This window comes from Oncorhynchus gorbuscha, unplaced genomic scaffold (genome assembly GCF_021184085.1).
Source record: "Oncorhynchus gorbuscha isolate QuinsamMale2020 ecotype Even-year unplaced genomic scaffold, OgorEven_v1.0 Un_scaffold_921, whole genome shotgun sequence".
In the NCBI taxonomy this organism is placed as follows: domain Eukaryota; kingdom Metazoa; phylum Chordata; class Actinopteri; order Salmoniformes; family Salmonidae; genus Oncorhynchus; species Oncorhynchus gorbuscha.
In genome coordinates this window covers 130,001-140,000 of record NW_025745682.1, presented here as the reverse complement: position 1 = coordinate 140,000, position 10,000 = coordinate 130,001, and the positions used below count along the sequence as shown (strand labels likewise).

The 10,000-nt window shown below is 50.5% G+C and overlaps 1 pseudogene; it reads right to left on the bottom strand.

The window, feature by feature from the left end:
- Positions 1-10,000, bottom strand: part of LOC124019434 — a 176,176-nt pseudogene that overhangs the window by 51,866 nt on the left and 114,310 nt on the right.

The window sequence follows — 10,000 nt, the reverse complement described above, 5'->3', positions numbered from 1 at the left end:
TGGAGAGAGAGAGTTAGCCGAACTAGAGAGAGAGAGTTAGCCAATCTAGAGAGAGAGAGTTTGCCAAACTAGAGAGAGAGAGAGTTAGCCAAACTAGAGAGAGAGAGTTAGCCAAACTGGAGAGAGAGAGTTAGCCAAACTAGAGAGAGAGAGTTAGTCAAACTAGAGACGGAGAGTTAGCCAAACTGGAGAGAGAGAGTTAGCCAAACTAGAGAGAGAGAGTTAGCCAAACTAGAGACGGAGAGTTAGTCAAACTAGAGACAGAGAGTTAGTCAAACTAGAGACAGAGAGTTAGCCAAACTGGAGAGAGAGAGTTAGCCAAACTAGAGAGAGAGAGTTAGCCAAACTAGAGACGGAGAGTTAGTCAAACTAGAGACAGAGAGTTAGCCAAACTAGAGAGAGAGAGTTAGCCAAACTAGAGACGGAGAGTTAGCCAAACTAGAGAGGGAGAGTTAGCCAAACTAGAGACGGAGAGTTAGCCAAACTAGAGAGGGAGTTAGCCAAACTAGAGACGGAGAGTTAGCCAAACTAGAGAGGGAGAGTTAGCCAAACTAGAGACGGAGAGTTAGCCAAACTAGAGAGGGAGAGTTAGCCAAACTAGAGAGAGAGAGTTAGCCAAACTAGAGAGAGAGAGTTAGCCAAACTAGAGAGAGAGAGTTAGCCAAACTAGAGAGAGAGAGTTAGCCAAACTAGAGAGAGAGAGTTAGCCAAACTAGAGACGGAGAGTTAGCCAAACTAGAGAGGGAGAGTTAGCCAAACTAGAGAGAGAGAGAGTTAGCCAAACTAGAGACGGAGAGTTAGTCAAACTAGAGACAGAGAGTTAGCCAAACTAGAGAGAGAGAGTTAGAGAGAGAGAGTTAGCCAAACTAGAGACGGAGAGTTAGTCAAACTAGAGACAGAGAGTTAGCCAAACTAGAGAGAGAGAGTTAGCCAAACTAGAGCGAGAGAGTTAGCCAAACTAGAGACGGAGAGTTAGTCAAACTAGAGACAGAGAGTTAGCCAAACTAGAGAGAGAGAGTTAGCCAAACTAGAGACGGAGAGTTAGTCAAACTAGAGACAGAGAGTTAGCCAAACTAGAGAGAGAGAGTTAGCCAAACTAGAGACGGAGAGTTAGTCAAACTAGAGAGAGAGTTAGCCAAACTAGAGACAGAGAGTTAGCCAAACTAGAGAGAGAGTTAGAGACGGAGAGTTAGTCAAACTAGAGACAGAGAGTTAGCCAAACTAGAGAGAGAGAGTTAGCCAAACTAGAGACGGAGAGTTAGTCAAACTAGAGACAGAGAGTTAGCCAAACTAGAGAGAGAGAGTTAGCCAAACTAGAGACGGAGAGTTAGCCAAACTAGACACGGAAAGTTAGCCAAACTAGAGAGAGAGAGTTAGCCAAACTAGAGATGGAGAGTTAGCCAAACTAGAGAGAGAGAGAGTTAGCCAAACTAGAGAGAGAGAGTTAGCCAAACTAGAGAGAGAGAGAGTTAGCCAAACTAGAGACGGAGAGTTAGCCAAACTGGAGAGAGAGAGTTAGCCGAACTAGAGAGAGAGAGTTAGCCAATCTAGAGAGAGAGAGTTTGCCAAACTAGAGAGAGAGAGTTAGCCAAGTTAGCCAAAGAGAGAGAGAGTTAGCCAAACTAGAGAGAGAGTTAGTCAAACTAGAGACGGAGAGTTAGCCAAACTGGAGAGAGAGAGTTAGCCAAACTAGAGAGAGAGAGTTAGCCAAACTAGAGACGGAGAGTTAGTCAAACTAGAGACAGAGAGTTAGTCAAACTAGAGACAGAGAGTTAGCCAAACTGGAGAGAGAGAGTTAGCCAAACTAGAGAGAGAGAGTTAGCCAAACTAGAGACGGAGAGTTAGTCAAACTGGAGACAGAGAGTTAGCCAAACTAGAGACGGAGAGTTAGTCAAACTAGAGACAGAGAGTTAGCCAAACTAGAGAGAGAGAGTTAGCCAAACTAGAGACGGAGAGTTAGCCAAACTAGAGACAGAGAGTTAGCCAAACTAGAGAGAGAGTTAGCCAAACTAGAGAGGGAGAGTTAGCCAAACTAGAGAGAGAGAGTTAGCCAAACTAGAGAGAGAGAGAGTTAGCCAAACTAGAGACGGAGAGTTAGCCAAACTGGAGAGAGAGAGTTAGCCGAACGGTAAGCGTCAAAGCCTTGGCTTCATGCATGTTAACATTAGAAGCCTCCTCCCTAAGTTTGTTTTACTCACTGCTTTAGCACACTCTGCCAACCCGGATGTTCTAGCCATGTCTGAATCCTGGCTTAGGAAGACCACCAAATACCCTGACATTTCAATCCCTAATTATAACATTTTCCGCCAAAATAGAACTGCCAAAGGGGGCGGAGTTGCAATCTACTGCAGAGAGTTCTGTCTACTATCCAGGACTGTACACAAACAATTCGAGCTTCTACTTTTAAAAATCCACCTTTCCAGAAACAAGTCTCTCACCATTGCCGCCTGTTATAGACCTCAGCCCCCAGCTGTGCTCTGGACTCCATGTGTGAATTGATTGCCCCCATCTATCTTCAGAGTTTGTTCTGTTAGGTTACCAAACTGGGATATGCTTAAAACACCCCGGCCGTCCTACAATCTAAGCTAGATCCCCTCAATCTCACACAAACGATCAATAAACCTACAAGGTATAACCCCAAATCTGTAAACACAGGCACCCTCATAGATATCATCATAATCAACTTGCCCTCTAAATACACCTCTGTCGTCTTCAACCAAGATCTCAGCGATCACTGCCTCATTGCCTGCATCCGTAATGGGTCAGCGGTCAAACGCTCCCTGAAACACTTCAGTGAGCTGGCCTTTCTAATCGACCTGGCCGGAGTATCCTAGAAGGATATTGATCTCATCCCGTCAGTAGAGGATGCCTGGTTATTCTTTAAATAGCATGCACCATTTAATAATAAAAAAACTAGGAACAGATATAGTCCTTGGTTCACTCCAGACCTGACTGCCCTTGACCAGCACAAAAACATCCTGTGAAATTCTGAATTAGCATCGAATAGCTCTGCGAACTTTTCAGGTAAGTTTGGAACCAAAATACACAGGCAGTTAGGAAAGCTAAGGCTAAAGCTTTTTAAAACAGAAATTTGCATCCTGTAGTACAAACTGAAAAAAGGTTCTGGGACACTGTAAAGTCCAAGAACACCTCCTCCCAGCTGCCCACTGCACTGAGGCTAGGAAACACTGTCACCACTGATAAATCCACCATAATTGAGAATTTCAATAAGCATTTTTCTATGGCTGGCCATGCTTTCCACCTGGCTACTCCTACCCCGGTCAACTGTATTATTGACTGTATGTTTGTTTACTCCTTGTGTAACTCTGTGTTGTTGTTTATGTCGAACTGATTTGCTTTATTCTTGGCCAGGTCTCAGTTGTAAATGAGCACTTGTTCTCAACTGGCCTACCTGGTTAAATAAAGGAGAAATAAAATAAAATAAAAGAAGAGGAGACATGGAGAGGAGGAGAGGAGAGAGAAAGAGAGGAGAGGAGAGAGAAAGGGAGGAGAGGAGAGAGAAAGGGAGGAGAGGAGAGAGAAAGAGAGGAGAGGAGAGAGAAAGGGAGGAGAGCAGAGAGAAAGAGAGGAGAGGATAGAGAAAGGGAGGAGAGGAGAGAGAAAGGGAGGAGAGCAGAGAGAAAGGGAGGAGAGGAGAGAGAAAGGGAGAGGAGGAGAGAGAAAGGGAGGAGAGAGAAAGAGAGGAGAGGAGAGAGAAAGGGAGGAGAGGAGGAGAAAGGGAGGAAAGGAGAGAGAAAGGGAGGAGAGGAGAGAGAAAGGGAGGAGAGGAGAGAGAAAGGGAGGAGAGGAGAGGGAAAGAGAGGAGAGGAGAGAGAAAGGGAGGAGAGGAGAGAGAAAGAGAGGAGAGGAGAGAGAAATGGGGGAGAGGAGGAGAAAGGGAGGAGAGAGAAAGGGAGGAGAGGAGAAAGGGAGGAGAGGAGAGAGAAATAGAGGAGAGGAGAGAGAAAGGGAGGAGAGGAGAGAGAAAGGGAGGAGAGGAGGAGAAAGGGAGGAGAGGAGAGAGAAAGGGAGGAGAGGAGAGAGAAAGGGAGGAGAGGAGAGAGAAAGGGAGGAGAGGAGGAGAAAGGGAGGAGAGGAGAGAGAAAGGGAGGAGAGGAGGAGAAAGATAGGAGAGGAGAGAGAAAGGGAGGAGAGGAGAGAGAAAGGGAGGAGAGGAGAGAGAAAGGGAGGAGAGGAAGAGAAAGGGAGGAGGAGAAAGGGAGGAGAGGAGAGAGAAAGGGAGGAGAGGAGAGAGAAAGAGAGGAGAGGAGAAAGAGAGGAGAGGAGAGGAGAGAGAAATAGAGGAGAGGAGAGAGAAAGGGAGGAGAGGAGAGAGAAAGGGAGGAGAGAGAAAGAGAGGAGAGGAGAGAGAAAGGGAGGAGAGGAGGAGAAAGGGAGGAAAGGAGAGAGAAAGGGAGGAAAGGAGAGAGAAAGGGAGGAGAGAGAAGGAGAGGAGAGAGAAAGAGAGGAGAGGAGAGAGAAAGTGAGGAGAGGAGAGAGAAAGAGAGGAGAGAGAAAGAGAGGAGAGGAGAGAGAAAGGGAGGAGAGGAGAGAGAAAGGGAGGAGAGAGAAAGAGAGGAGAGGAGAGAGAAAGGGAGGAGAGGAGGAGAAAGGGAGGAAATGAGAGAGAAAGGGAGGAGAGGAGAGAGAAAGAGAGGAGAGAGAAAGAGAAGAGAGGAGAGAGAAAGAGAGGAGAGAGAAAGAGAGGAGAGGAGAGAGAAAGAGAGGAGAGGAGGAGAAATGACCATGTGGGCAACATTGGTTGAAGTGATGTTTTGACATGTCTTTTTTTAGTGACCTGTTTTTAAATAATGAATCGAAACAACGACCCAGATTCTAATCCACAACATGACATCATCGTCACGGGAACCTGCTGTAGTAAAGAAGACTTTGCTACTCAGACAACCAGAACAAGACTAGAGCTGATAGAGGTGGGACCTTCCTCTCTAACACAGGGGTATGTTGGAGCAGCCATGGGAATCTCCAGTCCTCTGGGGCCTGATTGACATCATCCCCTCAGACATGGAGCCGACGCACCTGATTAAACTAACTGCATTCTGACTCATCGATTATTAGAGTCAGGTGTGTCAGCAGGGGCTTGGGGGAAAAAAGTGTGTCACCATTCAGGCCCCAAAGACTGGAATTGACCATCCCTGGATTAGAGAGGACTGGGGTTGGCCATCCCTGGATTAGAGAGGACTGGGGTTGACCATCCCTGGATTAGAGAGGACTTGGGTTGACCATCCCTGGAATAGATAGGACTGGGGTTGACCATCCCTGGATTAGAAGGAGAGAGAGGACTGGGGTTGACCATCCCTGGATTAGAGAGGACTGGGGTTGACCATGCCTGGATTAGAGGGAGAGGAAGGACTGGGGTTGAACATCCCTGGATTAGAGAGGACTGGGGTTGACCATCCCTGGATTAGAGAGGACTGGGGTTGACCATCCCTGGATTAGAAGGAGAGAGAGGACTGGGGTTGACCATCGCTGGATTAGAGAGGACTGGGGTTGACCATCCCTGGATTAGAGAGGACTGGGGTTGACCATCCCTGCATTAGAGAGGACTGGGGTTGACCATCCCTGGATTAGAGAGGACAGGGGTTGACCATCCCTGGATTAGAAGGAGAGAGAGGACTGGGGTTGACCATCCCTGGATTAGAAGGAGAGAGAGGACTGGGGTTGACCATCCCTGGATTAGAAGGAGAGAGAGGACTGGGGTTGACCATCCCTGGATTAGAGGGAGAGAGAGGACTGGGGTTGACCATCCCTGGAGTAGAGGGAGAGAGAGGACTGGGGTTGACCATCCCTGGATTAGAAGGAGAGAGAGGACTGGGGTTGACCATCCCTGGATTAGAAGGAGAGAGAGGACTGGGGTTGACCATCCCTGGATTAGAAGGAGAGAGAGGACTGGGGTTGACCATCCCTGGATTAGAGGGAGAGAGAGGACTGGGGTTGACCATCCCTGGAGTAGAGGAGAGAGAGGACTGGGGTTGACCATCCCTGGATTAGAAGGAGAGAGAGGACTGGGGTTGACCATCCCTGGATTAGAAGGAGAGAGAGGACTGGGGTTGACCATCCCTGGATTAGAAGGAGAGAGAGGACTGGGGTTGACCGTCCCTGGATTAGAGGGAAAGCGAAACAGACAGAGATGGTAAAACAGACAGACAGACAGACAGACAGACAGACAGACAGACAGACAGACAGACAGACAGACAGACAGACAGACAGACAGCCAGCAAGCCAGACAGACAGACAGACAGACAGACAGACAGACAGACAGACAGACAGACAGACAGACAGACAGACAGACAGACAGACAGACAGACAGACAGACAGACAGACAGACAGACAGACAGACAGACAGACAGACGTGTATTACCGAGGAAGGCGGAGGGGGAGACGGTGCCGTTGCTCCGGGCGACCATGACGCTGATGCCCGTCTCCACGAAGGGGACAGAGAAGTCTATGACCTCTGACCTTTCCTCATTGATGGTCAACGACCCCACTGCCATCGCTGCCTTCTTTTGAATCACCTGGACAACACACACACACACACACACACACACACACACACACACACACACACACACACACACACACACACACACACACACACACACACACACACACACACACACACACACACACATCATAAACAGACACACGCACACACACACGCACACACATTATAAACACACACACACACACACACACACACACACACACACACACACACACACACACACACACACACACACACACACACACACACACATCATAAACAGACACACGCACACACACACACACACACATTATAAACACACACACACACACATTATAAACACACACACACACACACACACACACACACACACACACACACACACACACACACACACACACACACACACACACACACACACACACACACACACACACACACACACACACACACACACACACACACACACACACACACACACACACACGCACACACACATTATAAACAGACACACACACACACATTATAGACAGACACACACACACATTATAAACACACACACACAGAGAAAGGTTAATGGTCAAATAGCTCTACCTACCTACCTGGCTCTATTAACATAAACAGGAAGTAAGGAGAGAGAAAGACAAAAGAGAGATAGAGAGAAGGACTTACGGACAGACAGACAGGGTAGGGTGTAGGGTCTCACCTCTCCCACCATGCCGTTCCAGACAGACAGACAGACAGACAGACAGGGTGAAGGGTCTCACCTCTCCCACCATGCCGTTCCAGACAGACAGACAGACAGACAGGGTGTAGGGTCTCACCTCTCCCACCATGCTGTTCCAGACAGACAGACAGACAGGGTGTAGGGTCTCACCTCTCCCACCATGCCGTTCCAGACAGACAGACAGACAGGGTGTAGTGTCTCACCTCTCCCACCATGCCGTTCCAGACAGACAGACAGACAGGGTGTAGTGTCTCACCTCTCCCACCATGCCGTTCCAGACAGACAGACAGACAGGGTGTAGTGTCTCACCTCTCCCACCATGCCGTTCCAGACAGACAGACAGGGTGTAGGGTCTCACCTCTCCCACCATGCCGTTCCAGACAGACAGACAGACAGACAGGGTGTAGGGTCTCACCTCTCCCACCATGCCGTTCCAGACAGACAGACAGGGTGTAGGGTCTCACCTCTCCCACCATGCCGTTCCAGACAGACAGACAGGGTGTAGGGTCTCACCTCTCCCACCATGCCGTTCCAGACAGACAGACAGGGTGTAGGGTCTCACCTCTCCCACCATGCCGTTCCAGACAGACAGACAGACAGACAGGGTGTAGGGTCTCACCTCTCCCACCATGCCGTTCCAGACAGACAGACAGACAGACAGACAGACAGACAGACAGACAGACAGACAGACAGACAGACAGACAGACAGACAGACAGACAGGGTGTAGGGTCTCACCTCTCCCACCATGCCGTTCCAGACAGACAGACAGACAGACAGGGTGTAGGGTCTCACCTCTCCCACCATGCCGTTCCAGACAGACAGACAGACAGGGTGTAGGGTCTCACCTCTCCCACCATGCCGTTCCAGACAGACAGACAGACAGACAGACAGACAGACAGGGTGTAGGGTCTCACCTCTCCCACCATGCCGTTCCAGACAGACAGACAGACAGACAGGGTGTAGGGTCTCACCTCTCCCACCATGCCGTTCCAGACAGACAGACAGACAGACAGGGTGTAGGGTCTCACCTCTCCCACCATGCCGTTCCAGACAGACAGACAGACAGACAGGGTGTAGGGTCTCACCTCTCCCACCATGCCGTTCCAGACAGACAGACAGGGTGTAGGGTCTCACCTCTCCCACCATGCCGTTCCAGACAGACAGACAGACAGGGTGTAGGGTCTCACCTCTCCCACCATGCCGTTCCAGACAGACAGACAGACAGGGTGTAGGGTCTCACCTCTCCCACCATGCCGTTCCAGACAGACAGACAGACAGGGTGTAGTGTCTCACCTCTCCCACCATGCCGTTCCAGACAGACAGACAGGGTGTAGGGTCTCACCTCTCCCACCATGCCGTTCCAGACAGACAGACAGGGTGTAGGGTCTCACCTCTCCCACCATGCCGTTCCAGACAGACAGACAGACAGACAGGGTGTAGGGTCTCACCTCTCCCACCATGCCGTTCCAGACAGACAGACAGACAGACAGGGTGTAGGGTCTCACCTCTCCCACCATGCCGTTCCAGACAGACAGACAGACAGACAGACAGACAGACAGGGTGTAGGGTCTCACCTCTCCCACCATGCCGTTCCAGACAGACAGACAGACAGACAGGGTGTAGGGTCTCACCTCTCCCACCATGCCGTTCCAGACAGACAGACAGACAGGGTGTAGGGTCTCACCTCTCCCACCATGCCGTTCCAGACAGACAGACAGACAGACAGACAGACAGGGTGTAGGGTCTCACCTCTCCCACCATGCCGTTCCAGACAGACAGACAGACAGACAGGGTGTAGGGTCTCACCTCTCCCACCATGCCGTTCCAGACAGACAGACAGACAGACAGGGTGTAGTGTCTCACCTCTCCCACCATGCCGTTCCAGACAGACAGACAGGGTGTAGGGTCTCACCTCTCCCACCATGCCGTTCCAGACAGACAGACAGGGTGTAGGGTCTCACCTCTCCCACCATGCCGTTCCAGACAGACAGACAGGGTGTAGGGTCTCACCTCTCCCACCATGCCGTTCCAGACAGACAGACAGACAGACAGGGTGTAGGGTCTCACCTCTCCCACCATGCCGTTCCAGACAGACAGACAGACAGACAGACAGACAGACAGACAGACAGACAGACAGACAGACAGACAGACAGACAGACAGACAGACAGACAGACAGGGTGTAGGGTCTCACCTCTCCCACCATGCCGTTCCAGACAGACAGACAGACAGGGTGTAGTGTCTCACCTCTCCCACCATGCCGTTCCAGACAGACAGACAGGGTGTAGGGTCTCACCTCTCCCACCATGCCGTTCCAGACAGACAGACAGGGTGTAGGGTCTCACCTCTCCCACCATGCCGTTCCAGACAGACAGACAGACAGACAGACAGACAGACAGACAGACAGACAGACAGACAGACAGACAGACAGACAGACAGACAGACAGACAGACAGGGTGTAGGGTCTCACCTCTCCCACCATGCCGTTCCAGACAGACAGACAGACAGACAGGGTGTAGGGTCTCACCTCTCCCACCATGCCGTTCCAGACAGACAGACAGACAGACAGGGTGTAGTGTCTCACCTCTCCCACCATGCCGTTCCAGACAGACAGACAGGGTGTAGGGTCTCACCTCTCCCACCATGCCGTTCCAGACAGACAGACAGGGTGTAGGGTCTCACCTCTCCCACCATGCCGTTCCAGACAGACAGACAGGGTGTAGGGTCTCACCTCTCCCACCATGCCGTTCCAGACAGACAGACAGACAGACA